Source organism: Apodemus sylvaticus, chromosome 7, assembly GCF_947179515.1.
Source record: "Apodemus sylvaticus chromosome 7, mApoSyl1.1, whole genome shotgun sequence".
In the NCBI taxonomy this organism is placed as follows: domain Eukaryota; kingdom Metazoa; phylum Chordata; class Mammalia; order Rodentia; family Muridae; genus Apodemus; species Apodemus sylvaticus.
In genome coordinates this window covers 103,474,713-103,501,250 of record NC_067478.1, presented here as the reverse complement: position 1 = coordinate 103,501,250, position 26,538 = coordinate 103,474,713, and positions in this window count along the sequence as shown.

Genomic DNA, 26,538 nt, shown 5'->3' with positions numbered 1-26,538 from the left:
TACCTCTCACAAGGGCAACCACTTGACACTTAGGCACGGGAGTAAGCGGGGAAAACAGGACGAGATAAAATTACAAGTGACAGCACAGCCCGTGTCTGCAATTACAATGCATTGTAAACAAGGCGGATTGCAATTCCAGCTGCCAGGCATGGCCGGACTGACAGCGATGGTGCCATCTGAGAGGACAGCAGGCTCCTGCACAGCTGCTCAGGGCTCAGCATGCCAGGGAGGCAGGAAACAGTCCCAGAGGGGCTGAGCTGTACCATGCATGGAATCTGGGTGGCAAGCAAGAAGACCGAGGAGATCCCAGGAGCAAATGGACAGAGACAGCTGGAGAGCATCCAAAGGTTATCCTTGACCCACTGTGTGTGCACGTTGTGTTTAACTCATGTGTGTCATTAAGGTGAAGAGAAGTTCAGACTTCGGGTGTGTGATTTGAGCATCATATCAGAATAAAAGAAAAACAGCCTTTAAGACAGAAGCTCCCTAGCTCCATAAAGACACCCAAGTTAATCCTATGATTGACACCACTAGTCAGCCAACTGTTGGCCTGATTCCTGATCCAGTCATTACTGAGCACCAACTATTTCAGGTTCTGGATTGGAGACTGTCAATCTTGTTCAAAAGGATGTAAAGTTGGGTATGGTGGCAGCTCTCAGAAAGCTGAGGCAGGGGATTATGAATTAAAGCCTACCTAGACTACACAATAAGATCCAGTCTCCAAATTTAAAGGGGGAAGAAGGTAGCTTTTGCTTTTTAGAAGGTAGACAGAGAAACAATGTTTGCAAAGGAAGGAATTTTATCCCAGAGGTTAATACCCAATTTTGTTTTGACAATGACAATGACCTAGCCTGGGCCTGAAGCCAACACTCACCATGTTATTTTGTCTCTTATCATTAAAGCTGTTTCTTCAGCCCTTTGTCAAATAATAAACAGGTTTAAAATGGGACGAAAACATAATAGATGCTCAATAAAACAACTCCCTTTCCTTCTCATCCACCTAACCCAGGCAAGGACCTGTTCTAAGCATCACATATTCAGCTGATGCTAGTTGTTCAGGGAGAGGAAAAGAAAAGGTGGCTTAGACTTGTCATAAAAAGAAACTGTAAGTTGACACAGCACAATACTCAGGTAGTTCCTGACCAGAAACTAGAGGGAAAATTGACTTAATATGCAGTAGAAGCAACTTAAGTTAGACACATGACAACACATGTCAGCTGGAAATACAATGGTCCCCGTTTTCATTGAAGGCTGGTACCTTAGCCTGGCATCAGTGTGATCTTGTTCCTGTGACTATAAAGATGCAGGGAGGAAAGTGGCATTAGATGCTCCACAAGTAAACTGATAGGGGATGGATGGATGAATGGCGTTTGATGGATATAGAAATGGAAAGAGAGATGGAAAACCAGAATTGAGGTGCTGGCGGGGATTTTAGGCTGGTAGTTTTCTCTAGTCTTCTCACTTAGTAATGAGGAGAGGAAACACCCTAGAGAATGCTTCCAGCAGCAGTATGTATGGCAATATGCATACATATGCAAATACATATGTGCATATGTATATGTGCATGTAGTATAAATTTATGAATACATACATTATTATATAGTTACAACATATGTATGTACATTGGATAATAGATAAATGTATACGCAATATTTGCTGTGTTTTGGGGGGTAGACTTTATTCCCCTTCCAAAGTGTCCGACAGGGAGCTGATCCATCACTCCATTGTCCCAACATTAAGCTGTTCATCACCAGCTATGGAGGCCATGTAAGGGACAAGATGTGCCTGGGGACTTTGTAGCAGTGAGACCAGAGTGGCTTATTGTGCTATGGCTGCTTGTGTGATTGCTTCGTTAATCTCCTTTAAATATCACTTCCACTATGTTACCTGTCCCATCACAGACCTGCAGATAAACAAGATCTACAGAATAAAGAATATCTCTTTCTCCACCTATCTAAATATGTACACACAGCCTGAACTAGACATTTGAATGTGTTTTCTTCCTACGAAGGATGGGGGCCCTTGTCTTATGCTCAATGTGTTAGGAGTCCGAAGCCCTTGCCCATAACATTAAATATTTGATGCTTAGTGAAATTCGGTGTGGCTGAATATTTATTTCTGACCTTTCCTATTTCTTTTGATTATCCATGCTTACTCAGTGCTGGATCTGTTAGCCAAGATGCCAGGCCACTCTGGCAACAAAAGCTCCTCTTTTGTGTTCCTATTCTACAGGAGCCAATATGTACAAAAGCGCCAAACCCAAATCCCCCTATTCCTCAGTCCACATGTGTTTTCTAACCTTAGCTACATACAATCCTTCCATTAAACTCTATTGCTTGGGAGATTTACTGTCATGGTTAATCATTGTGGATGCCATCTTGGAAAATCAAGGCTACTACCTCCATGACTCATCCTCAGAAACACCCTGGATATGTGCGGTAAGCTCTCTCAGTCTATTATGCATTGCTCACCCAAAGGGAGCCTGTGTCCAGGTCACATGAGGCAGCCCCACATAGGCCAGCTTGGCAATGGACCAACCATCACATGGGGGAGCAGAATAGCTTTTTCACTGTGTCTTGGCTCTTCTGTTTGTTACTTGTGGGTTCACAGTAATCCCACCAGTCTCATTTTATTCATCTGTGAAATGGGAAACACAATGGTGGCAACTAACTCCTGCAAAGATACAAAAGGATCAAATGAGTTGTAAATCTTTAAGAGCAGCATCTGCCACACAGCAAGTATAAACCCCACCGGATCATGAGTTGTCTTCCACTGCTTGACCCTTAATTATAGCTTTCGTCTAGGAATCCATCCCCTTAAAGTTAGTGACTTGGGTTTTCTCTGTCTAGCATTACACACTGTCAAGGCTGCACTTGCTTCGAGCCCAGGTACCACTTTGGCGCTGTGTTCCTCAGTAGATACGATGGCCCTGCTGGATTTCCTTCTCCCCAGTGTTTCTGTGATGGCTTGTATATGTTTGGCCCAGGGAGCGGCACTCTTAGGAGGTGTGGCCTGTGGGTGTGGGCTTAAGACCCTCACCCTAGAGGCCTGGAAATGAATATTCCTCTAGCAGCCTACAGATGAACGTGTAGAACTCTCAACTCTCCCTGAGCCATGCCTGCCTAGATGCTATCATGCTCCCACACTGATGATAATGAACTGAAACTCTGAACCTGTAAGCCAGCCCCAATTAAATGTTGTCCATTTAAGAGATGCCTTGGCCATTTTGTCTGTTCAGAGCAGTAAAACCCTAACTAAGACAAAAGTTGGTACCAGAAACTGGGGCACTGTTGTGATAGGCCTGACCATGCTTTTGTTCAGCAGAATGTGGACTTTGGGACATGGGACTTTGGGACTTAGTGGGCCATCCTAGTAGGAATATGGAAGACTTTGTTACTGAGAGTGATTTGAACTGTGCTGACCTGGCCCAAGAGGTTTTAGTGGAGAATTTCATTATATGGCCTAGAGACTGTTTTTGTGATATTTTGGTGAAGAATGTGGCTACGTTTGCCTTTGTCTGAAGAGTCCTCTTAAGGCTAAGGTGAAAAGACTCAGATTAATTGCACTGACAAAGGAAGTCTCAAAAATGCCATCATAGACTTTGTTCTCTCTGGTTAAGTCTTATGAAGAACATTTTAAACAAGTGAAGCAAGCTGAGAAAGGAAAAATATATGGTTCTAGTATTAACGGGGCACAGGAAGTAAAACGGAGCTTATTCCTGTGTTGTAGGAGATAGCAGATTAAGGGAATGAGACTTTGGGCAAAATCTTACCCAGACAAATTAATATCCAGGCATAGTGGTACACAATCCCAGGAGATAAAGCCAAGCATATTTCTGAGTTCAAGGCCAGCCTTGGACAGAACAAATTATAAGTGAAGAAAAATTTAAATCCAGGCATGGTGCTACACACATTTAATCCCACAAGACAGGCATGAAGATCTCTGAGATTAAAGTCAGTCTATAGAGCACATTCCAGGACTGCTAAGCTTAGGCAGTGAAGGAGTCTGGAAACAGAAAGCTGGTGATAATGTAATAGAACAAGGAGGCCAAGTTCCAGCTCCAGGAAGCAGCAGAACTCTGTAGCTTTGGTCATTTGGCTCAGGCTTTATAGTCAAGAGGAAAAGGAGACCTACTGGGACAATTAATACTGGTTAGCTGGAGCTAAAAAATTAGTGGTGATTAAGAAGAGACCAGTATCACAGAGGTAAAATCTTCTGGGAAGTGTTTTCTGAGAACACAAAGAAGCTGTGTTCCAGAGATAGCCAAGGCTGTACCTCTGCTGCAGCCGAACTTGGTAATGTGTAAGAGTCACCCAGGTCGCACTGGTTTTGAAGGCATAAAGGGGTCATGAAGAACAGATGAGGCTTGTCACTGTGAGAGACCATAAAAGGCCACTGGTGAAGGCACAGCTCCAGTTGCAGTTCATGATCCAGGACTAAAGAGTTCATGCAAAAGATTTGAGGCTTGGCATCAAGAAAAGACCCTATGAGATGCTACTGGTAAAGCCTAGATGCAGCAGAAGACTCCAGCATATTAGAGATTCCAGTACCATAGGATGATCACAAAGAACAGCAGCGGCAGTGGAGTGGATCAACCTGAGCTTAGAGTGCTACAGAGGGCAGAGATGGAGAAGTGACACCAGCCCTTTGGAGGAGTCCAGAAGATTATGTGTGGATCCCAGACACAGAAATAAGAAATGTAACACTGAAGTTGCCTTGAAGACTCCAAGATGTTTGAGATGCTAGAGCCATGGGTTATCTGCTGAGGAAAGCTACTAACAGGCAATTGAATCAGCCCAGGAGAAATAAGTTTGTTGCAGTCAACAAAGATGAAAACAGAGCTGTAGATCTGAAGACCACTTTGTCATCAGACATAGAGATGCATAGTTTGGAGTTTGCTCATCTGGTTTCCTGTCTTGCTTTGGGAATTACAGATAAGTGATTGTGATGAATCTTAGAAGAGACTTTGAACTTTGGACTTTTAACATTGTTGAGACTGCTATAGACTTTGGGGACTTTGGAAGATGGATTAAATATATTTTACATTATGGTATGTTTAGGTATGAACCCCACAGACTCATGTGTTTGAACAAGCCTACGGTGGCCAGGGAGTAGAATATGATGGTTTTTATATGCTTGGCCCAGGGAGTGGCACTATTAAGAGGTGTGGCCTTGTTGGAGTAGATGTGTCACTGTGACTTAAGACCCTCACCTTAGCAACCTGTAAGTCAGTTTTCCTCTAGCAGCCTACAGATGAAGATGTAGAACTCTCAGCTCTTTCTTTCTGAACCATGCCTACCTGGATGCTGCCATGCTCTCACCTTGTTGATAATGGACTGAAACTCTGAACCTGTAAGTCAGCCCCAATTAAATATTGTTGTTATAAGAGTTGCCTTGGTGTCTGTACACAGCAGTAAAACCCAAACTAAGACAGTTTCTTTTTTGTTTGTTTGTTTTTTGTGGTTTTTTTCCCCTCCTGAGACAGGGTTTCTCTGTATACTCCTGGCTGTCCTGGAACTCACTCTGTAGACCAGGCTGGCCTTGAACTCAGAAATCTGCCTGCCTCTGCCTCCCAAGTGCTGGGATTAAAGGCGTGTGCCACCACTGTCTGGCACCAAGACAGTTTCTGATGCACAGTCATGAAGGATTCGAGCTCTGTCCAGCACAGTGGCACACACCTGCCATCTCAACACCTTGGAAGTTGAAGTAGAAGAGTCAGCAATTTACTGTAGGTGTGGGCTACAAGTGAGTTTGAGGACAGACCTTGTAGTAGAAAAATAAAATCAACCAAATGCACAGACCTGTGCTACTGAACCTTTAAGATATATGAGTAGCTTTTGCTCTTGTTTGTCTGCATTGTGATTGGTAAGTTTACATGCTGGGTGGGACTTAGAAATGAGTAGAGTAACAGAAGCTTCTCTTCTCAACACATCATTAATATTTTTTTAACTTACAGGTACTTATGACTCCTAAAATCTGGTTGTGTTTAACAACTTGAGTTTGTCTGGGATGGAGTTCTAGTTTCATTTCTGTGGCTCTGACACATACTCTGACAAGAAGGAGCATGGCTGAGGGAAGCCCCCATTTTTGGCTTTACAAAATTTACAAATGGCTTTACAAAAATCCCCATTTCGGGGGTTTACAATTCGATGTTACAGCCCAACATGTCAGGGAAGTCAAGGTAGAAATTCCAGCAGCTATGCCTTCTATCAATAGTCTACAACAGAAAGAAACAGATGGACCCTTGCTTGCACAAAGATAACTTCCTTTACTCATACAGCTCAGAGCGCATCCCACAAAATGGAAGCACCCACATTCAAGGTGGCTCTTCCATCCCACTTCAATGAAGACAGCCCAACACAGGTGTGCTCACAGGTAATTTTCTATACAGGTTTCTTTTCCAGGTAATTCTAGGTTGTAGCAAGTACTTAAGCATAGTAGACTGTAATGCAGAAGAACGTGGTTGAGATTCGAACTTGGAAGTTGCCACATAAAGCTAGAAAGTGTATTTGGTTGTCCTGTTCTTAAAATGGAGGTAGTAATAGAATTTTCTTATGGGAGGAAGCTGAGGATGGCGGTGATATAGTATAATGTAAGCCAAGGAGGAATGCAGACATAGCTATTCTGCAGCAGGTCTCTTTCTGGAACACTTCAGGCATAGGCAGCCAGCTCTGTAGCAGGTTCCCACCGCAGCCACTGCTAGCTAGCTCTGTAATAGGTCCCTCTCTGGAACACTGCAGCCACAGAGAGCCAGCTAGCTCTGCAGCAGGCCCATCTCTGAAACACTGCAGGTGAAAGGGTTTTATAGTCAGAGCATATTTTGGTGATTGGACACAAGGAATGACAAAAATCACACCACACAATAGACTTTATGCAAAAGATGTATTGGAGGGATGCAAAATGGCTGCCTCTGAGTAGGGATAGAAATATCAGCAGACCAGGACTTGATGACAGGTGTTATTGGGGGGGGGGGGAGAGGAGGGAACATGGGAATAAGGATAATACTCAGCAATGGTGAATGTGGAAATAAGTTGGACTGGCACTTAATGATGAGGGGGCAATGGTGCTGAGGCACTGAAGGCTGGGAGGAACCTGGTTCTGGAATGTGTGCAGAGAACTTTTAGTGGTTTTCAGTATATACAAGAGCAGAAATCACTAGCCAGCACTGTGGAAGGTACCTCTCTTTTCTAAGGACTTCTGTTGGCACCATTGCTTCTAACTGAGCATTTGCTTATTTTCAAGACACTCCAATTACTTTGATGAGTACATTTCCTGACCCCTCTTTCAAGAACTGAAGTTGTTCTATGTTCAGACGTAGGCTGTGTGAAAATAGTGGCATAGATTCTTCCTTCCAGAGGCTTAAAACCATTTTGAAAGGAGTCTTTGGTGCTAAGCTGCTGTTATAGGTTTTCTCTTTGAGATTCCGTAGCCTTTTTCTTTAATACAATATGAGAAGTGAATAGAAAGTGGCAGGGGTCTGTGTGTTCACTGCCTTTATTGATCAATTGCTGTGCAACCAATACCTCAGCTCACAACAGGACATTGTTACTTAGTAGCTTCTGGAGCAGAAGTCTAGGACAGCCTCTCCAGGCACTTTTGGCTTAAGCTTTCTGAGGAGTCGTTACAGCATTTTTTGGTCAGGACTGTGGTCTCATCTGAGGGCTCAACCAGAAGGGAGGAGATGTGTCCCAGCTGGCTCATGTGATTGGTGGCAGGTGTTTGTCTCTCAGCATCTCTAAAAGATGCTGCACCACCTGCAACTGGCTTCATCCAGGGTGAGCGATGTGAGGGAGAGTGAGAAATCTTGCCCAAGATGAGAGCTATTGCCTACTTCACTGCCCCATCGTGGTAGTGCCCCGTGCATCCCACTGCTCTTTCATGTTCTGTTTAATAAATGGAAGATTCTGGAAAACAATCTCTCCTCACATGGCATGTTCTACAAACGCTGATAAATAATTATAATGTCAATAGTTGCAGGGAGGTTGGAATGCTGAAGGCAAAGCATCTGCTTAAAAGTTATCTTGGACTATCTTTAGCCCTCTTAGGAGCCCACATCTATAACTGACCTAACATTTCAGTGACTATCACCTGAGGCCTTTTGAAATGCATCAACTTGAAAGGATAGAAAATACAGCCTAGCTCTCTAATGACCCCAAGAAGTCAGAAGTTTAAAATGCTATCTTGCTCCAAAGAAGCTCTAACTCCAGTCTTCTAAGGAGCCCCAAATACTTCATATCCCAGAGCCTGCTCTTTGTTAGAAACTAGGTAAAAGGTAGCATTCCAGAGCCTGCCCTTTGTTAAGAGCTAGGCAAAAAGACCTTGAATAGGTGATCCTGGACCCATAAGGTAACTGGAAATGAGCTAATTATCTGCTTATCTTGCTTCTGTAAACTGCTTACGCCATTACCCCCCCACCCACCCACCCACCCAGGAGTTCACACAGCTATAGACCTCCAAGAAAATAGGAAACTAATTGATCCACAGAGCATGGGCTCTGATAATTTAAACTGATTGGCCTGAAAAATATGGAGTGGTCCAAATCGATTGGCTCACACTACGCGGGCTCTCGATGCTAAGGAATGATTGGTTTGTGATTCGAGGGCTTTGTTGTAAACTTATAAAAACTGTCCCAATTCTGTACTCGGGGTCCCACAGTCCTCTACCCCTGTGTGGTGTATGGCTGTGGACCCCAGAGCTCTGGAATAAAAGAAATCCTTTTGCTAATTGCATCAAGATTGTTTCTCACAAGTGATATGGGTGTCGCCTTCTGAGGCGTGGGGTGCTGGGGCGCCCTCATTTTTTGGGGTCTTACAAACTTAGCATTTGACTATATTCCACCAACCCCAGAGCTAAGAACTTTAGTACATACCATCAAGAACTGCAGCAAATGTTTCTCTGCTTTGCTGCAATCCATGACCACCAATGTATTTTATATCGTGCCTTGATTTGTGGCTGTCTTTGTTCTTTGGTTTTGCAACCAAAAAAAATTAATGAAACTGTTGTCACCTCAAAACATGGAATTTTTACCCTTGAATCTGTGTTTTGGGCCTATTTGGCTCCATAATAAACTACCTCTTTCAGATGAGAGCTGCTTCTGCTTGTTTTATGCTATCAGTTATAATTGAGCCAATAAACATAGTTCTTACTCATTGGGAGGAGATTAGGATGTGATGATCCTGAGGGTCAGGGCTAGGTTCTTAGGAGCTATCCTGGTGGCCATCTGCCAATCACCTATGCCAACAATGACCCCTGGAGAGATTATCTGCCTTGACTTCTTGAGTTTCAGATAAAGAAGGAAGACCTAAAGTATTGTTTAAAAGCACTAAGTTCCTCCAAATTCCTGTGAGAGAATGTAATCTCATTGAACTTGAAAGACAGGTTACCAGGAACAGGCAAGGTTAGGTTCCCTAAGAGTTTGTGAGCTTGCTCCAGAGACACTTCCGGGAAGTTAAAATACTGAAGATAGGGTGGGGTACATCCTAAGAGAAAGGGAAAGAAAAATATATATAAATAAATGGATATGATCTGAAGGCAAGGTGGGTGGGAGGCAGGTGAAGGAGACCGACAGACAGTCTGATGCATAGTCCAGAAAGGCCAGGGCTGTCTACCAGCTATGATAGTCAAGAGCGGGTAAGAACTGCACCAGATGCCTTGCAGTTTTAAGGGCTCAGCCTAGCTGAAAAGAGAAAGGGGGGTGTGGAGCATAGCTTTCCAGATCTACCTGGACTTTGGGCATCAGAGATTCTGCAGGGAACGGCCCACTAACAACAGCAGCCAATATCTAGCCAGACAAAATGGTGTGGGTGTTTCTGGCGTCCCCTGAGGACCAAGAGAAGAGGTTTGGGGCCTGCTGAAAGGGTCCTCTGCCTTCCCCTTTTTTCCTTCAGCTATTCAACCGCCAAGAGGGTCTCCGGAGCCCCTCCGGATGCAACCCCCCCTCCCCCCCAGGCAGCCCGTGGAAGGAGTCGTGGCAGCCAGCCTCCAGCGTGGTTCCCCAGCCAGGCCAGCTGGCAGGAAGGCTGCCGAGGCAGCAGATCTGACGAGAGAATCCTCAATCACATTTACATGTGCATGATGCAAAAAGGGAAAGGAAGGGGGGAAGGGAAGCCCTCTGGAATCCAAAAAGAAAGTCAGTTAAGTACTCCACAATAAAAAAGAAGAGAGTCAGCCCCCAGCTTGATTTGTCTCAGATGTTCTCAAATCGCTGTCCTTAGAAGCTCTGCTTTCCTATCTTTCTTCTCCCCCTCCCAACGCCCCCCCCCGACCCCCGTCATCCAATTGCCCGAAGAAAGTCTCTAATTTTGCTTTAATTTGTGCCTTGGTTGCAAGAATAAAACAGAGCGTCACTGAAGCTCCGCCCCCTCCCCCCCCCCCCCCCCCCCCGCACTCAGCAGCTGCACTTCCTCAATGGCCCGATGCCTCCTTTCTCTCCCGCCATCCCAGGTTCTTTGGGGAAGGACCAAGCACCAGGCTTAGGGCGGTTCCCAAACGCACAGGCATCCAACGGTTGTCTTTACACCTGCGAGCCCCTCAAGCCTCTCAGGAATGGGGGTGCAGATTCTGGTTAAGGGAAGAGCAGAGCACGTAGGGCCTGCTATGGTGTGACTGCTGGAATCTCTCAAAACTTCAGTCAATCTTGGGCAGTTCGCCAGGAATCCGGTGGAAGGGGATAGTAACAAATTTGGGTGTTTACATCATTTTTCAAGTAAAAGAATAAACACGGGCAGCCTCCTTATTTCCTAACACGTGAATCCTTTTTTGGAATATCTGATGACATTGTTTCTCTGTTGATTCTTAGGACTCAAAAGAGTTTTGTTTCTCAAATACAGTCCTGGCTCGAACCAGAGGTGCCCTCGGGCAGAGCCCTCCTTCCCACCCTCAGGGAGGCTAATTTACTTCCCCTTTAGTACCAAGAAGGCACACTGAAAAGCACTTCTAATTAATCTTTGTAGATTGCTATGTAATCCTCAGGTCTAACGGCAGAGTATTATTAGAAAGTGCTGGGTGGGTGGTGGGTGGGTAGCGGTCATAAAAACTAGGTGCTGACCAGATCACTTTTCAGGCCGTGATCATTGGGAACAGTTGCAAGTGGATTTTATGTGATTGGACGCTTCACAAGTGCTCAAGAAAAACATAGGGCAGCCACCCGGAGACACATTCTCCGCTTGCAACTCTTCTCTCCGGCAGGTGTCAGCACAAAGGATTTGTAGCCAGTGAAGCCCTGACCTTTTTACTTCCGCTAACCCTAGTGTGCAATAGTCTTCCCTTATCCCAGCTTTGTGTTCGGAAGCTTTGCCTCTTGTGGCGATTCATCACCACCATCACAAGAAGGTGAAGATGTTAGCTTTTTAGCTATTCACATGTGCGCAGGCGCATATCAGAAACCACACTCACACGCTTGCCACTCCAGTATGTTAGGGGTTTTGTTGTCCCTTAAAAGGTTTATTTTATCGTAATTATGATGTCTGATTACGGGTATGTGCGCATGCGTGCAGGTACCAGCAAAGGGAAGGAGAAAATATCCCGATGCCTAGAGCTAGCGCTCCAGGTGCCTGTGAACAAGGTTGCTGAGAACAGAATTGAGGCCCCCTGCAAAAGCGACATGTACTCTTATCCACTGAGCCGCTGCTCCAGCTCTCAGTATATCGGTGTGTTGTAGTGCTAGTTACTGTTAATCTCACACTATGACACATATATAAGTTAAACTTCACAGATATGTATCCATAAGAAAAAGCCAGCCTGAGGACGTTTTTCAGGCTACTTGCTATGAGAGTGAAGGACTAAGGCCTCTTGGGAAGATTCCTGGCCTGTGTGGCCTGGGCTCTGATAGAGCATACACCTTGATCCTTTTCAGGATCTAACAAAACAAGTCACTTGTGGCAAAAATAAGCCCCCAAGGCAAGGGGAATCTATGTTGTTGGAAAGATGCGCACATAGTAGGTTCTCAGATCTTCTATCCTAGTTGGAGACTTTGGGGACAAAGGAGTAACTGATTCTAGGGTGGAGATGAAGGACTTCACAGGGCTTGTCTATGAAGAACCAAAGGGCAGTAGCAACCCATCTGCACTTTAGGATAAGTGGCTTGTTAGTTCTAGACTCATGCAAGGATTCTGTAATAGTCTCTGCCTGGAAATTGTTCTGTGGCGAGAAGGCACTGGGTCCCTCTCTTTTTGAGTCTCCATCTGGGTTTAGCAGATATGAATTTACACTTCCTTGGACACTTAGTGGGGTAACTAATTAAAATTAAAAAAAAAGTTCTTTGATCTGGGAAAGGTGGTATGTCTGAAGGGACTTCCCCCATTCGTTCATTCACAAAAGTTCTTTTTCTGGAGGCATTTGAAGAATAACCGGTGACAGCAGTATATTGTCTTGTGTTAACACAGTGTTAACAGATACTTTGCCTTAATACAGCATGAAAAAGATACCTTAGATTTACTGTTTTAATATCTATTTGCTACAAGGACTTTACAATTAGATAATGGGATGTCTGGGTGATATATTGGAGGATATAAGGTGCTGAGTTACCGCTAAGGGGCTTGAAACTTCTCTGAAACTATTTAAATTCTAGGTACAGAGAGAAGAGACAGTTTTCTCTTCTTCCCAGTGCCAGCAGGATGGTATTCAGCATAGGAGTCCTAATCCAATTGGAAAACCCCAGAATATAATCCCTTCTATTGGAACTAAAGGCTCAGAGACCAGCTTCGGCTATAACTTCCCAGGCACTGTGGAAATAGGTTAGGGATGCAGTGGATCATCAAAGGGAGCAAGGCAGTCTGGACTCCACATGTAAAAAGGAGGCATTTACATCAGCCTATACAGCCCCATTTAGAGCCATTGTCCCTAAGGAAACCACCCTACTGAATTTCCTTAAGATCCCAGTTAAAAGGAACATAATAAATGCTCAGACAGCATAATAAAATCTGGGTAGGGAGAGAGTTGGATATCATGGTGCATGTGTACACACACGCACGCGCGCATACACACACACACACACACACACACACACACGCATACACACACACACACACACACACACACACACACGCATACACACACACACACACACATACACACACACACACACACACGCAGAGGATCTCAGCTCTGATGCTATGTGCACTATACCCAGACTCATTAAGTTGGAGAAGAGGTTATCTTATAGTAGATATGGGGAATGTACCAATGATAATTTTCAATATGCATTGTGGTCATGGATTGTGACAGCTAATTTTGGCTGTCAATTTGACACACCTAAGAAATTGACTCTGTCAGATTGGCAGTGGCCATGTCTGTGGTGCATTTTTGTTAATTTTGCCCACTGTGGGCAGTGCTATCCCTAGGCCTGTGGATGGGAGCTGTGTAAGAAAAGTAACTGAACAAGCCAAAGCAATCAAGCTAGTAAGCAATGCTTTTTCACTGTCTTTGTCTCAGTTCCTGCCTCCACATTCTGGCTTGAGCTCACCTCTGACTTCCCTCTTAAGGATGGACTACAATTTGTAAACTCTTCCCTCCCCAAGTTGGTTTAGGTCAATTTGTTATAACAGCAAGAGAGGGCAAAGCGGACAGAGATGGTTTACCTACATGATGGTGGTACCAGAAGATCGTTGGCCTCATGGTGTCTTAGCCACCTTAGTTTGCATGATTCAGCTATGGTGTTCACACACTAGAAATCACCTAAGACACTGTCCTCCGAATGCCACTATGTGGTTAAGCAGTAGCTCACTGTAATGTCATAGATAAATCACAGAGCGTTAACCAAGTACCCAAGAGACTCTATCCTAAGTGCATTTACCACTGATCAATGATTGGGTTATATATATATATATATATATATATATATATATATATATATATATATGTATATGTATGTATATTTCCTATGCTCAAAGAAGACAGGATCATCCAGAATAAAAACAAAAACAAAAACAAAGCAGAACAGAACAAAGAAAAAGAAAAACAAACAAACAAAAAACCTAAGAGGCATGAAAGACACAATTTAAAATGCAGGCAAGTGCAAGGCTTAACTACCAAGTTAACTTTAGCAGTGTCTTCCTTAAATTTAGAAGTGCTACTGCTAGACTCTATAAAAAGCGTGGAGGGGTTCATTTACATGTAGTTAGCATTCCGGAGGCAGAGGCCAATGAGAAATGAGGAGAGCTAGACACTTTCCACCAGGTTTCTCACTTCCTGCAGGGTGCCAGTCAGTGTCCATTCTTGTCCATAGTTCCCTACCCAAGGCGATTTGTGTTGTTCATTAAGAAAGATCTCAAAGTAGTGAAAACAGGCAGGGGTGTGGCTTTGAATGTTGCCAAGCTGCTTCTCTGTGGGGCTGAGTTACAGGGTTGGTTTATCCTTTGCTGAAATAGGTTCTTTGGGAGGTAGAGAGGGTTAGGACCTCTCAGTGATCTTCATTTCATTTACACAGTGACAGATCACAGTCTCTTGGCCACACTTCCAAGGAGATGCAACTCAGCTCCCAGAGGGAGATTTTGAAATCCCCAGGATGGAAAGTCTCCACAGAACAGCACCAGTATGTTTTCCTTTGAGACAGAGAGCATGCCTGGGGACTTAGGATTGTTAGGGGAAACAGCTTATCCAGAGAATAAGTATGAAAAGCAAGGACATGGTTGGGGCTTTGGATGAAGTGTAGACTTGGAAGCATCCCTCAGGTACCTAATAGGAAAGAAAGCTTATAGAGGCCACTGTTTGGGACTGGTTCAAGCAAGATGGCATCTCTGGTGCTAAGTGCCACAAAATCAAGCTGAACTGGGAATTGGATCACTTTTCCAAAAGAAAGAAAGAAAGAAAGAAAGAAAGAAAGAAAGAAAGAAAGAAAGAAAGAAAGAAAGAAAGAAAGAAAGAAAGAAAGAAAGAAAGAAAGAAGGAAGGAAGGAAGGAGGAAGGAAGGAAGGAAGGAAGGAAGGAAGGAAGGAAGGAAGGAAGGAAAGAAGGAAGGAAGGAAGGAAAGAAAGAGAGAGAGAAAGAAGGAAGGAAGGAAGGAAAGAAAGAAAGAGAAAGAAGGAAGGAAGGAGAGAGAGAGAGAAAGAAAGAAGAAAGGAAGGAAGAAAGAAAGAAAGAAGGAAGGAAGGAAAGAAGGAAGGAAGGAAGGAAGGAAGGAAAGAGAGAGAGAAAGAAGGAAGGAAGGAAAGAAAGAAAGAGAAAGAAGGAAGGAAGGAAAGAAAGAAAGAGAAAGAAAGGAAGGAAGGAAGGAAGGAAGGAAGGAAGGAAGGAAGGAAGGAAGGAAGAAAGAAAGAAAGAAAGAAAGAAAGAAAGAAAGAAAGAAAGAAGAAGAAAGAAAGAAAGAAAGAAAGAAAGAAGGAAAGAAAGAAAGAGAAAAATATTTGACACTTATTGAACATCTGCCTGTTTCTTAAAACTCTCAGTAGCATCATGGTCTTGCCCTTTAGGGATGGCGAGAAAGATCAGTGTCTACATTATGGATAAATAAGAGAAGAGAGGTGAAGACACACAGTATCGGGGAGAAGACTGCAGAGTGCTAGATGCTGAGACCTGGGGTCTGTGCAGAACAGACACACAGGAGAGGGAGTATGCTCTTGGGATGCTGTGGATGAGTGAAAACCAGACACAGCCTAGAAGACCGAGAGAGGTCTGGCCAGAATGAAAGGTGTTCTTTTTCTGACTATGACCTGCTGTGTCTCACATTTCATCCTCTTTAACAGTGACTAGGATGTACAGTATATAAAAGTTGCTGTCCACCCTGATTTTTGTGTACCCACTCATCAAGTAGAACCCCATCTTTCACCTTCAGACAGCCTCCATGACTTCATTAGAGAATTCCTGTGTCTCCTGTGACTGTGGTTCCTAGAATGTAAAAGGTTCATGAACCCAATCATTAAAGACAAAAAAAATGGGGTGCTTTTTCCTCCTATCTCTATAAGAAGAGCAGTCATATTAATGAATGAGACAAACCTTAAGGAAAGGAAACTCCATTTACATCCTGATTTCAGACTTAAGACAAAGAAAGCCATTGCTTATTGTCAGCCTTGTGTTCCAGGGTGATCAGGAAGTCAAGTCAATTGCAAAGTCTCCTGCTTATTCTTGTGTTCTCAGAGGGCAAATTTTTCCCTCTGGTGGGGGCCTTTTTTGAAAGCAGTCATCTTGTGAGTTCTCGGCCCTGCAGATCATCCCTGACCCACCCTGGCTCCTGAATAAAGGTGTCCAGGCCTTTACGCTTGGCTTTCAGATCCCATTTTTCTCTGTATATAACATGATCTACAGCTGCCCTCGGAGGGCAGGGTGGCAGGTGGGTAGGAGTGGGCCAAATCACTGTCTATGGCCTCGAAGTCCTGATGTGTAATCACAACTCAGCCATAGACTGTAATATGGCTATAAAGATCTCAGAACCACAGTATATGAGAGTTATGCCTCAAATGAAGTCCAATCTGTGATAAAAACAGCCAGCATTAATGCCACAAATATGTGACAGCGGGCAGAGAAATGACTGATTGGGGATGTTTATAAATATAGAAAGTGAGCTGCTCACGGCGTCCAATAGAGGGGGTTAGCAAAATGAAGACAGATGGCAGGCGATTAGCTCTCACATTCCTTTATGGCTGCCAATCCACTGATGGCTGCTGCTCAGCTCCGTCACTAGGCTCCCGATGGGACCTTCCAGGTATTTTATAGTGTGATCTCCACCTCCTAGATGGTTCGCCTCTCCGAGAACCACTGCTCGTCTCCCAAGTATGAGTTCTACGAGGACAGCTGAGTAAGCCGGTACCCGGGGAGACATTCCAAAGATGGCATTGATCTGCTAGAAAGACAGCCAAAATCCTGGGGCTTACTCAACTGTCTCATGGCAGTTTTCATAGAAATATAGGCTATCATGTTGGGAGAATTTGAAGACTCCTTTCTAGCCCAGCTCTTTAAATAATTTTGGGCCACCCCAAGGCTCCTTATCCAAGTGAATGAGACCCATACCCTTTCTGAAGAGGATTCATCCTTCTTTGGTTTGCATTGATCTCTATGTGAATAAAAGTGTTCCCCCCATGCCCCCCACCCCAGAGCTTCTAGTCTCTGGTCCTTGGCTACGTCATGAGCAAGGATCAGCCAGTCTTCCTTCTCATATAGCCCTTCAAAGATCAGAGAAGTTCTCATAGCCATGGATAGACATGGATTTGGTCTCCTCAGAGGAACTCCAGTGGCTCTATCTTTGGCTCATAAATCTTGTGCTTTCTTCAGTTTATCCAGGCTTCTCTAGGTTTCCCAGGCCAATACACACCTTCTCCCAAACTACTTAATGACCCACCCTGTGTTGTTCGTACTACCTGACTGGTTCACCCTGATATACGCTCACACAGTTTTCCGTGGAATAAAAGGTAGAAGCAATCCCTGCCAAATTTTGTTGGAAATCTATGGCCAATAAAACTAGGCAGGTTTCACTCCCTCTATTCCATCCTGCATAACAAAGTTTTATCCTTCAGCCTGTTAGAAGGTTGCATTTTCAGTTTGGTCACCACTGTGCTTCTTGTTTGAGGATCATTCTACTCTCAAATGCTATAGATTTCAAGGGCAATTTCTCAACACCACCCACCTCCCTCCATCAGTTGCTAGCCTAACTCTATCCTTGCATTTTGTTTGAACCCTTAAATATAATTTTTGTCCTTACATTCAGCGGACTCACTCTTATACAGTTCTGGTTCCCGGCTCTCTGGGTTTCTTCTCATGACTATCTTACAAGGCTTCTGAGGCTTGAACATATCTCTAACAGTATGTTCTACTTGAATCATATTAACTTTCTCTCCCAAGGGCAAATGGCCCTGCCTCAATCTTTCTCATTACAGCTGTGCACCTAGTGCAAAGCTGGGGAAAGACTAAACACTCCACATTGCCTTATTGAGTTGGATCCTTTAGATGTCACTGTATGAAGAGTAGCTACAGACTTAGTCCTATTTATAGATGTAGAGACTGTGGCACAGAAAAGTCAGATAATTTCCTAATAGCTAAACAGCTAGTGAATACCAAAGCTGGGTTGTTATCCTAAGCAGTCCTGAGTCTAGACACTGCTTTATATACTTTATTACTTATATCTGTTTCCACCCTTGAAAACTTGCCCTTCTTAACCTGACATCCTTTCTTATAGTTTTCCTTCTCTGCATCTTATTGTCCCTAGTGTACTGGTTTTTCTTCCTTAACTCTTCACCTGAGACTTAACTCTACTACAACAACCTTTTCAAACAGCCCTTACCTCCTGCAGTTCATTGGATTAAGCCTGAATCTGAGATAAGACATGATACCAACCTGTATTTGAATATATTGCCTTGGAGACCTAATTAGAAAATACTACATTTTTTCACATGTAATTTCATTATCTTTTTATTCTGCTGGCTTGACAAGATCTTTCTGTAATAGATCACCTGAGAAATTTGCTTTTCTTCCCAAAGCCATGTCATCCATAAGTTTGATATGTGTCGTCCATCACTGTGTCTTCTTCATCCAAGTTGCTGATGGAGGTATTTAATGATAAAGGGCCCAGTCGGCATCAGGTATACCCTGGCAGGCCAACTTGACAGCTTGCTAAAGATCAATTAGTCATTTAGCACCTGTAGGTATGTGTATTCCGTTCCCTTCAGGGTGAAGATTTTTGTCCAATGAAAGCCTTCCAAAAGCACTCCAAAGATGCCTTCCTAAAATGCCCATTCACTAGGCCAACTGCACTCCCTGCAGAACAATGCCAGGGGAGGAAATGAGGTTTGTCTGGCTTGACTTCATCTTAATAAATCTCGGAACGTGGTAATTTGCTATTAACACCTAAGAGTCTAAAGTAGTCTGTGCTTTAGAGTGTCTGTTTTTACACTGCATCTATGGGACTCCTGGATTACCTTAGAGGCTCTTCAGAGACCCTTGTGGGAGAGCCTGAGGTCAAACAGCAGTCGTGCTCTCAGCCACCTTTGTAAGAAGGTCAAATATTTTATTCATTACAGTAACATTCCATTGTAGGTCCTTTTCTAAAAGGTGAGGTGCAAAGTATAATTTGAAAGCCACTGCTTTTAAAGGAGAAGCAATCCATCTGTCTGAATCTGTATTTAATCGCTATATTGACCCGTACCTGGGTCACTGTGTTAGAGACACCATTATCCACATTTGCTCTCTGCCTACAGAAATACTCTAAGACTTGATAGATAGCTCTAGGACAGAAGTCCGTTGTTGAAATACACATATCTAATTGTCTACAAAGAATGCTTGTTATTTTTTTTCTAAGTGGTCTTCTTTGAAGCTATGTCCCTATCTTCAACATCTATGGGGTTTTCCTTAGCTTTGGGGTATTTCCAAACACACTCCTTCAACCCTGTGGTAGTGTAACAAAGAAGACACAATTGTCCACTTCCCTCAAGGAAACTGATGCTAAGCAGAGGTTCAGTAATCCCATTGTAACTAAACAGCCAGTGGTCAGAAGACCCACATTTCAAAATTTTTGACCTAAAAGTCCTTGAAATTTGCCTTTATCCTACTGGCAACATCTTATTTTCACTGTGTTGAACACTGATATTTCTGCCAGCCTCCAATGGGCTAGACATTGTGTAAAGCATTTATAGAGATTAACTCATCTAGTCTCACAGAATCTGTGCCAGTAGCAAGTTTCACACTCTGTTTTGCAGATGAATGTGAGGAACATCTCCAAATTTGTACAATAAGAAATTTGGGAGAGCTAAGATTCAAGTGCAAGTCATCTAGCTCCAGAAAATTTCACATTAACAATTATCTTCTTATTTGTATGAGCATTTATCTTATCGAACACAACAGGGTTGGTCCCCACTGCTCTTTCTTGAGGGGTTTGAAAGCTTCAATGTATTCCCATATGCTCTTATATGTGAATGTATCGCCGCAGACCTGCCTTTTCTTTTGAATTCTGCCCTTCCTTCCATGTCTTAGAGGAATTGAGCTCTGGGCTTCACATGTGACACTCGGGTACTCTATTGCTGAACTCTACCTGCAATCCAAGTTAGGCATTTTCTTTGGTTCAAGTGGGAGTGGTCTATGAAAGGTCTATCAAGGTATGATGTACGAATGAGATTCTCTTCAGTGAGCACTGTTGGGAGTCAAAGCACTGAGCTCATAGGAGCAGACGGATACATAGCTCTGGCTATTTGGGGGAGGAAGCATGGTGCAGACACCTACCCAATGGTGCCTGCAGGTCCAGACAACAGCACTAAGGAGCAATGTGGCTGGGGCCTCGAGGGGAATGGGGTGATGATTTACCTGCAACCCACTTAGTCATGTGCCAATCCTACCTCAAATATCAGCATCCAGTTGTTTTCCTCGTATCTGTTTGCAGTTGTTGGTAGATGGCTAAAAGGGACTCAAGCCTGGGCAACGCGTTTCCCATGTGAACAGAGATGTGCTATAAAGCAGGGGAGGGGGTGGTGGTGGCTTCCATGGTGCCGGATCTTATTTAGAATGGACTAGCTCCTCTCCTCTAATTGTCAGGGACAACAGGGAGGAAGGGAGCACAAATCACAGTGACTTCTTCCTTCCAGCCCAGCTTCTACGCACTCACAGGAAGGCTGGCTTTCTGCCCACGTATGTGTGTGTGTATGGATTCTCTATTGCCTATTGAGCGCGAAGGAAGATAACAGCCCTGAATAGCATCAGACAATGTATGAAATGAAATTTTAGCCCTGGTGATGTAAGATGCATTGCACTTTTCCTTTTAGAGTCTATTTGCCACTTGAGATAATTCAGTTGGAATCCCAGAGTACCCTGTGGGCCTGGAGACGTAGCAGACAGAGGTACCACCGGTCCTTTTAGCATCTGTTTGGTGGTCTGAGGAAGGACTCATTTTGAAAGATGGGCCCTGGTGTAGCTTGCCTAAGAATCTATAAGTGACTCAGAGAGTGAGAGAACGAGAGAGCAAGAGAGAGCAAGAGAATGAGAGAGGGAGGGAGGGAGGGAGGGAGAGAGAGAGAGAGAGAGAGAGAGAGAGAGAGAGAGAGAGAGAGAGAGGGAGAGGGAGAGGGAGAGGGAGAGGGAGAGGGAGAGAGAGAGAGAGAAACAATGCTATTTCTGCTCATAGTTGTTGGAAACTGAAGTTACAGAAACTTGTTCAAGTCCTCACATGCACTTTCTGGCCATCTGAGAATATAGCACCTGCTAAGCTACAAGGTTCTAGTGGGAGGCAGTAAGTAGAGGACACTTCATCATCTTTTCATGTCTTGAAAGGTAAAAGCTTGCCAGGTGGTGGTGGTTCACACCTTTAATCCCAGCACTTGGGAGGCAGAGGCAGGCGGATTTCTGAGTTTGAGGCCAGCCTGGTCTACAGAGTGAGTTCCAGGACAGCCAAGGCTACATAGAGAAACCCTGTCTCAGGAAAAAAAAAAAAGAAAGAAAGAAAAAAGAAAAAGAAAGATAAAAGCTTTACAGATGGGCAAACACATGACAGACAGAGGTGACTCTGCAAAGCCAGAATGTACTGCTAGTTTTTCTTTTCCCAAAGCTACGTTCATAGGTCAAGATTTTCCTGGAAAGGACATAAAAGCACAAGACTGCAGGCATAGGTTAGGATACACCACGCAGCTTCCTCACCCTTGGCCAAGTTCCAGTAGTTTGGATCTTAAATGTCCCCTTTCTGGTGAAAAAGGTTTCCAAGATGAAGAAAGCTGTTAGGAGATGGTAGGAGCTTGAAGGGTGGGGAGGAAAGGTTATTAGGTCAATGCAAGTGAGTCTTCCAGGAGGACAGACATTCACAGGCTCATGGTAAAAGAGAGGATGCCCTGCCTCATGCCAGGCCAAGCAATGGGCTCAGCTCCTCCAAGCTTACAGCAACTGGCTCAGCTGCTCTGGGATGAAAACCTGAGGTTTTAGAATGCTCTAAGTTAATTATCTCAGGACGTGTTATGGTGATAGGAAACTGGTAGTGTTGTCAGCATCTGGGACCCAGGTCTAGGACTCCCTAGACTTGGGAAGAAGAGGCAGGTTGAATTTCTGTGGGGTGGTATCCTCCCACTCAGCCCTTGTTGAGCTTACTTCCAGGGCCCCAGGCCTTCAAGTTGGCTCCTGAGCCAGCAGGGAAGTCAAAGATGACAAACACGTGTGAGGCTGGGGGCTCCAGGCTCAGCCAAGTCACAGAAATCAGGAAGCCGGCTTCGCATTCTACCCACATCCAGGCCGGCTCTCTCTCTCCTTCATCAGCTCGAGAGGGGCATATCTTGAGACGCCGAAGAAGTTTTCATCTCCTCTTGATTGGGCTCTACAGCAGCTTGAAAAAGCCTCTGACTGAAAGTGAGAATCGTGTCACACCTTAATAGCCTCATTTCTCAGGCGACGTGGGCCTTTTCAACTCCCCAGCCTCGGTGGGATGTCGAGCCGCGTGCCCTGCTTGTCTGGCACACATTTCTATTCAGGGAGCCATCTCTGCTGAGCCTTTCAGTGAGCCACCTTCATCCAAAGGGAAGGACGGACGTGCTCAATATGGATGTCAGTGGTAGCCAAAATCTGTCACATCCAGGAGTCATAAGAACAGTTAGGTGAAGGCAGAGGGCGGGAAGCCGAAGTACGGGCGTGGCACCATCACCCCGGTTCAGCTGAGAGGGGTGGAGCAGTTCAAGACTCCTTTTTGCCACTCCACAGCTCAATGCACACAAACACAGTCTTTTCCTGGTTGAAACATCTTCAAGTGTATTTGCAGAAGCTCATATCTAAGCACCGATCTTTGGGACATACACATTGTTTGTCCTTATATTTGGGGTCAACTCTGGTAGGTCTGCTGCAGTGGCTTCCTCAGGAAATCCTTGGGTAGACAGCTTCCTTTCTAGAAGAGAGGGAGTTTGCCCTGTCTGTTTCCAAGCATCTGTTTTCATGCCACAGAGCCCACAGCTGTACAAGGAGCCCGAGCCACTACATGTGTCTCGGTGTGCAGCTGGCTCGATGGGAATTTGTAAAATATCTTAGTGTTGGTCCATTTATTGTAAATAGATCCAGTCTATTTCACAGCCACTGTGTACCCAGCATGCGGCGCCCTGCCCAAGACAGAAAGCTAGAAATGTAGAAGACACATTTTGTTCTTTATCAAGTGTGTTCTCTCCTACCCCCACCCCCGAACCCTATGATCCCTAAAAGAAGTCTCTGCATGAGGCATTTTGTGACCTACTTCTGAAAGGATGAGTCCTGTGTTGTTTAATTAAATAGTGAGGGATTCAGAGTACAGCTTTCTGTGGGAGGGGAGGGAGGAGGATCTGCAACAGAGAGAGGGTTGTGGAGAGGGGGGGGGGGGTCTCCTTTTGTCTTTTCAGGCTCAGCTTGCCAACAAAGAATGGAGAAGAGACCTAAGGTCACAAGGAAACCTCAGCCAATGCAGCAGAGTCCCTCCAGCCCCGGACTAAGCGCTACCTTGAAGATGCAGAAGTTATCTCTAGATACTGCATCCTTCTCCTGAAGAACTAGGAACACTCCTCCCAGAATTGCTTGTGTGGGTTTTGGAGTGGAGCTGGGTTCTACTTCTAATAGAGTATGCGCTCTACCACTGAGTAATATGCACAGCTCCTTAAGAAAATAAAGCTTTGCTAGATTGCTAAGCCTATCCTTTAACTTGCTCTATGGTACAGGCTTGCAGTCATCATGTCTCCGTCTCTTGAGGGCTGGGATTACAGATCTTGGTCACCAAGTACATCTGTTGTCACCTCTTTTGAAATAGTAATAATTTGAGTCCTAGAACAGCTTAGTGACTTGCCTACAGCCAGGCACTGTCACTGGTTGCAATATCCTGTTAGCAACCTTGGCGCAACTCTTTGCTGCCTTGGCTCTGATTCCATTTGTGCTGTACAACCAGGGCAGTGGGGGATGCATTAGGTGAACTTGGCATCCCTTCTGAGTCTACAGTGCATGCTTTATAATAAGTATTTCTTTTTACTGGGCATATAATTTTTGCATCAATTATTATAGCTTATACTAGAACCCATGAGAAAAGCATTCTAGGAACTTAAGATCTGAGCCCCATTTTAAATCTATTCTAAAGGCATCTTTCTAAGGGCTGCCTATCACTGTTAAGTTTTCATATTGCTGTAGAATTTATAAATTCAAGTCTCCCTACACTTCAGGCTCCATAGTAGACTTCCATCATCTGCTGTCTGCCTTTCCAACGTGCATTGAGCACATTGAATAGTGGGAATAAACTTTAGACAACATCCAGTTGGCTGGGCCAGCTCAGTGCCTCTCCTGGGCAGCTATGCAGTTGTGGTTCTTAGGTGTGCTCCATGACATTAGGTGAAGGTATGTGTGGAGCTTGCATAGAGAAAAGAATACCATCAGAGTCAAGGCAGTGCAGATTCCTTTAATCAAAACAAGGAACTGGCTGGCAAGATGGGGTCTGGACAGAGGGTTGTGTATCTTCCTCTCATTGCATATCAGCACTAGGGGGTCTCTTATGATGGGTCTTGGTGCCAGGTTGTTGCATCTTGTGTGCTTCAAGTTTAATAGATGCTTAATGAATAAGAGGGAGGAGTGCCTGTTGGCCATGGTGATGTGCATGGGGTGGTTATACCTGTCTCTGGAAAGGAGGTGGTGGCCAGAGCTGGAACAAGAAGGTTCTGGACTCTGGGTGAGCAGTAAACCTAGAATAGAAATCTAGGCCACTCACATCAGAATTTCCTGAGAAACTGTCCTGATGCAGAAGAATGGAGTAAAGAGCCTGGTGGCTCAGCCTCAGCCTCAGCCTCAGCCTCAGCCTCAGCCTCAGCCTCAGCCTCAGCCTCAGCCTCAGCCTCTGCTTTCCAAAAAGCTCTAGGTGATCTGAGAATTTCACTGCTAGGACGTAGGTGCCAAAGTCTTGAGAGCAGGAGGACAAGAAGGAATGAAACAGATGAAATGACTCCTGGGAGGAATGCAGGGAAGACAGCAGAAAAGGCTCAATGGAAGCTGAGCTCCCAGCAGCACTGCAGTGCTTGGAGACCATGGGGGAGACGCAAGCTCTGCTTGCTTTAACCAAAACGCTGATGCTGAGCCATATGAAAGTGGGTGTTCCTTGCATCTAGAGGAGAGAGGAAAGTCAGTCTGGCTCTGTAAAAGGAGACAAGGGAGGGAGAGTGAATGATTTGATAAGAATGAATCAAGTACTGACACATGCTGCAGTATGTATCAACCTTGAAAATGATGCTTACAAAATAGAAAGGAGCCAATGACAAAAGGAAAAAACTGATGTAAGGTTCCATTTATACAAAACGTCCAGGATAGGCAGATGCCTAGAAATTGGAAGCAGATGAGCAGTTCCCTGGGATGGGTGGAACCAAGGAATTGAGAAGGGGCAGATGAGAGTTAAAGGTTCATCTGGGAAAATGAAAGCATTCTAAACTTGTGGTGGATTCAGGACTGACTATCACAATAGCTAAACATTTGCCTAAAGAAAAGGTGCAATTTTATTCAATTTAACATTATATAATTTCTAAAACAGGCAAATAAGATGCCATGTGAATTATGATCATCCCAATAAAGCTACTAAAAAAGATCCTAGGGGTATGGTCTATATAGGGGTATGCAAGTCAATGGCACAGACTTGCATTTGGTTATGGTCCTCTTGACTCATTAGGTTGATCAAAATTGTGCAGTCTTTGATTTTATGTTCCATCTCCAGGACCCGTCACCTTCCCCACCCCAAGACAGGTACAGATGCTTGATTGTGATTTATGAGATCCTGTCAACACAAACAAACAAGCCAGCCAGCCAGTAAACAAACAAAAACAAAACAAACAAAAAAAACAAAACAAAAAGGAGAAGAGCAGGGAAGAGAGAAGTAGGGGAGCCTGGGGCATAATTTAATGTTCACAACTGGGCAAAGTACAAGAGTAATGTAGCTATGTGTTTACGAGGGTCTCCACTACCACAAATATTCCCTTTATTCTATTTAGAATTGCTGCCACAAAAGAATGCTGGATGCTTTCAACTCACTGGCTTTGGTAGAAAGAGGAAGTATAAAGAGAAGAAGAGAGCCAGACTAGATCTGAGAAGATTTTCAGGAGAACTCTCCTGTTGCTGTGCCACACTATCGCCAAGGTAGAGTTCAAAGTCCCCTAAGAGATGAATGTTTGCTGTCCTGACTTCAGTGAAATTTTCCATTTGAGGTTGACCCTTGTGTCCAGTGTGGTTGATCAAAGCTACTCAATGGTCTCTATGTGGACTTTTGGTCTTGACATCTTACAAAACAAAGAGGGTGTTTCATTCTTGTATTCCAGACCTGACTCTAGGCTAGACACTTCTTGCCATTAGCTGTGTGATTTAAGCAAGAGCTCAATCTCAGTTTTCTCATCTGTAAAATGAACATGCTACCACAGAATGTGAAGAGTGACATGCCAGATAATTATTTAATCTGTGGAATGGGTCTAACCCTCTTGCAAGATTACTATAAAGATTAACGAGATTCATTCCAGTTCTCAGCTCAGAGAGTAGTGGGTGTTCTAGAATGCCCCACGGACTGCATCTTTTCCTCTTCTCATCCTGATTGGAATCTTGTTCATTTATGCGTGACTTCTTAATAAATCAGGCAAGTTCAACTCAGTTTCCTCACTTGACACATGAAGAAATGTCCTCTTG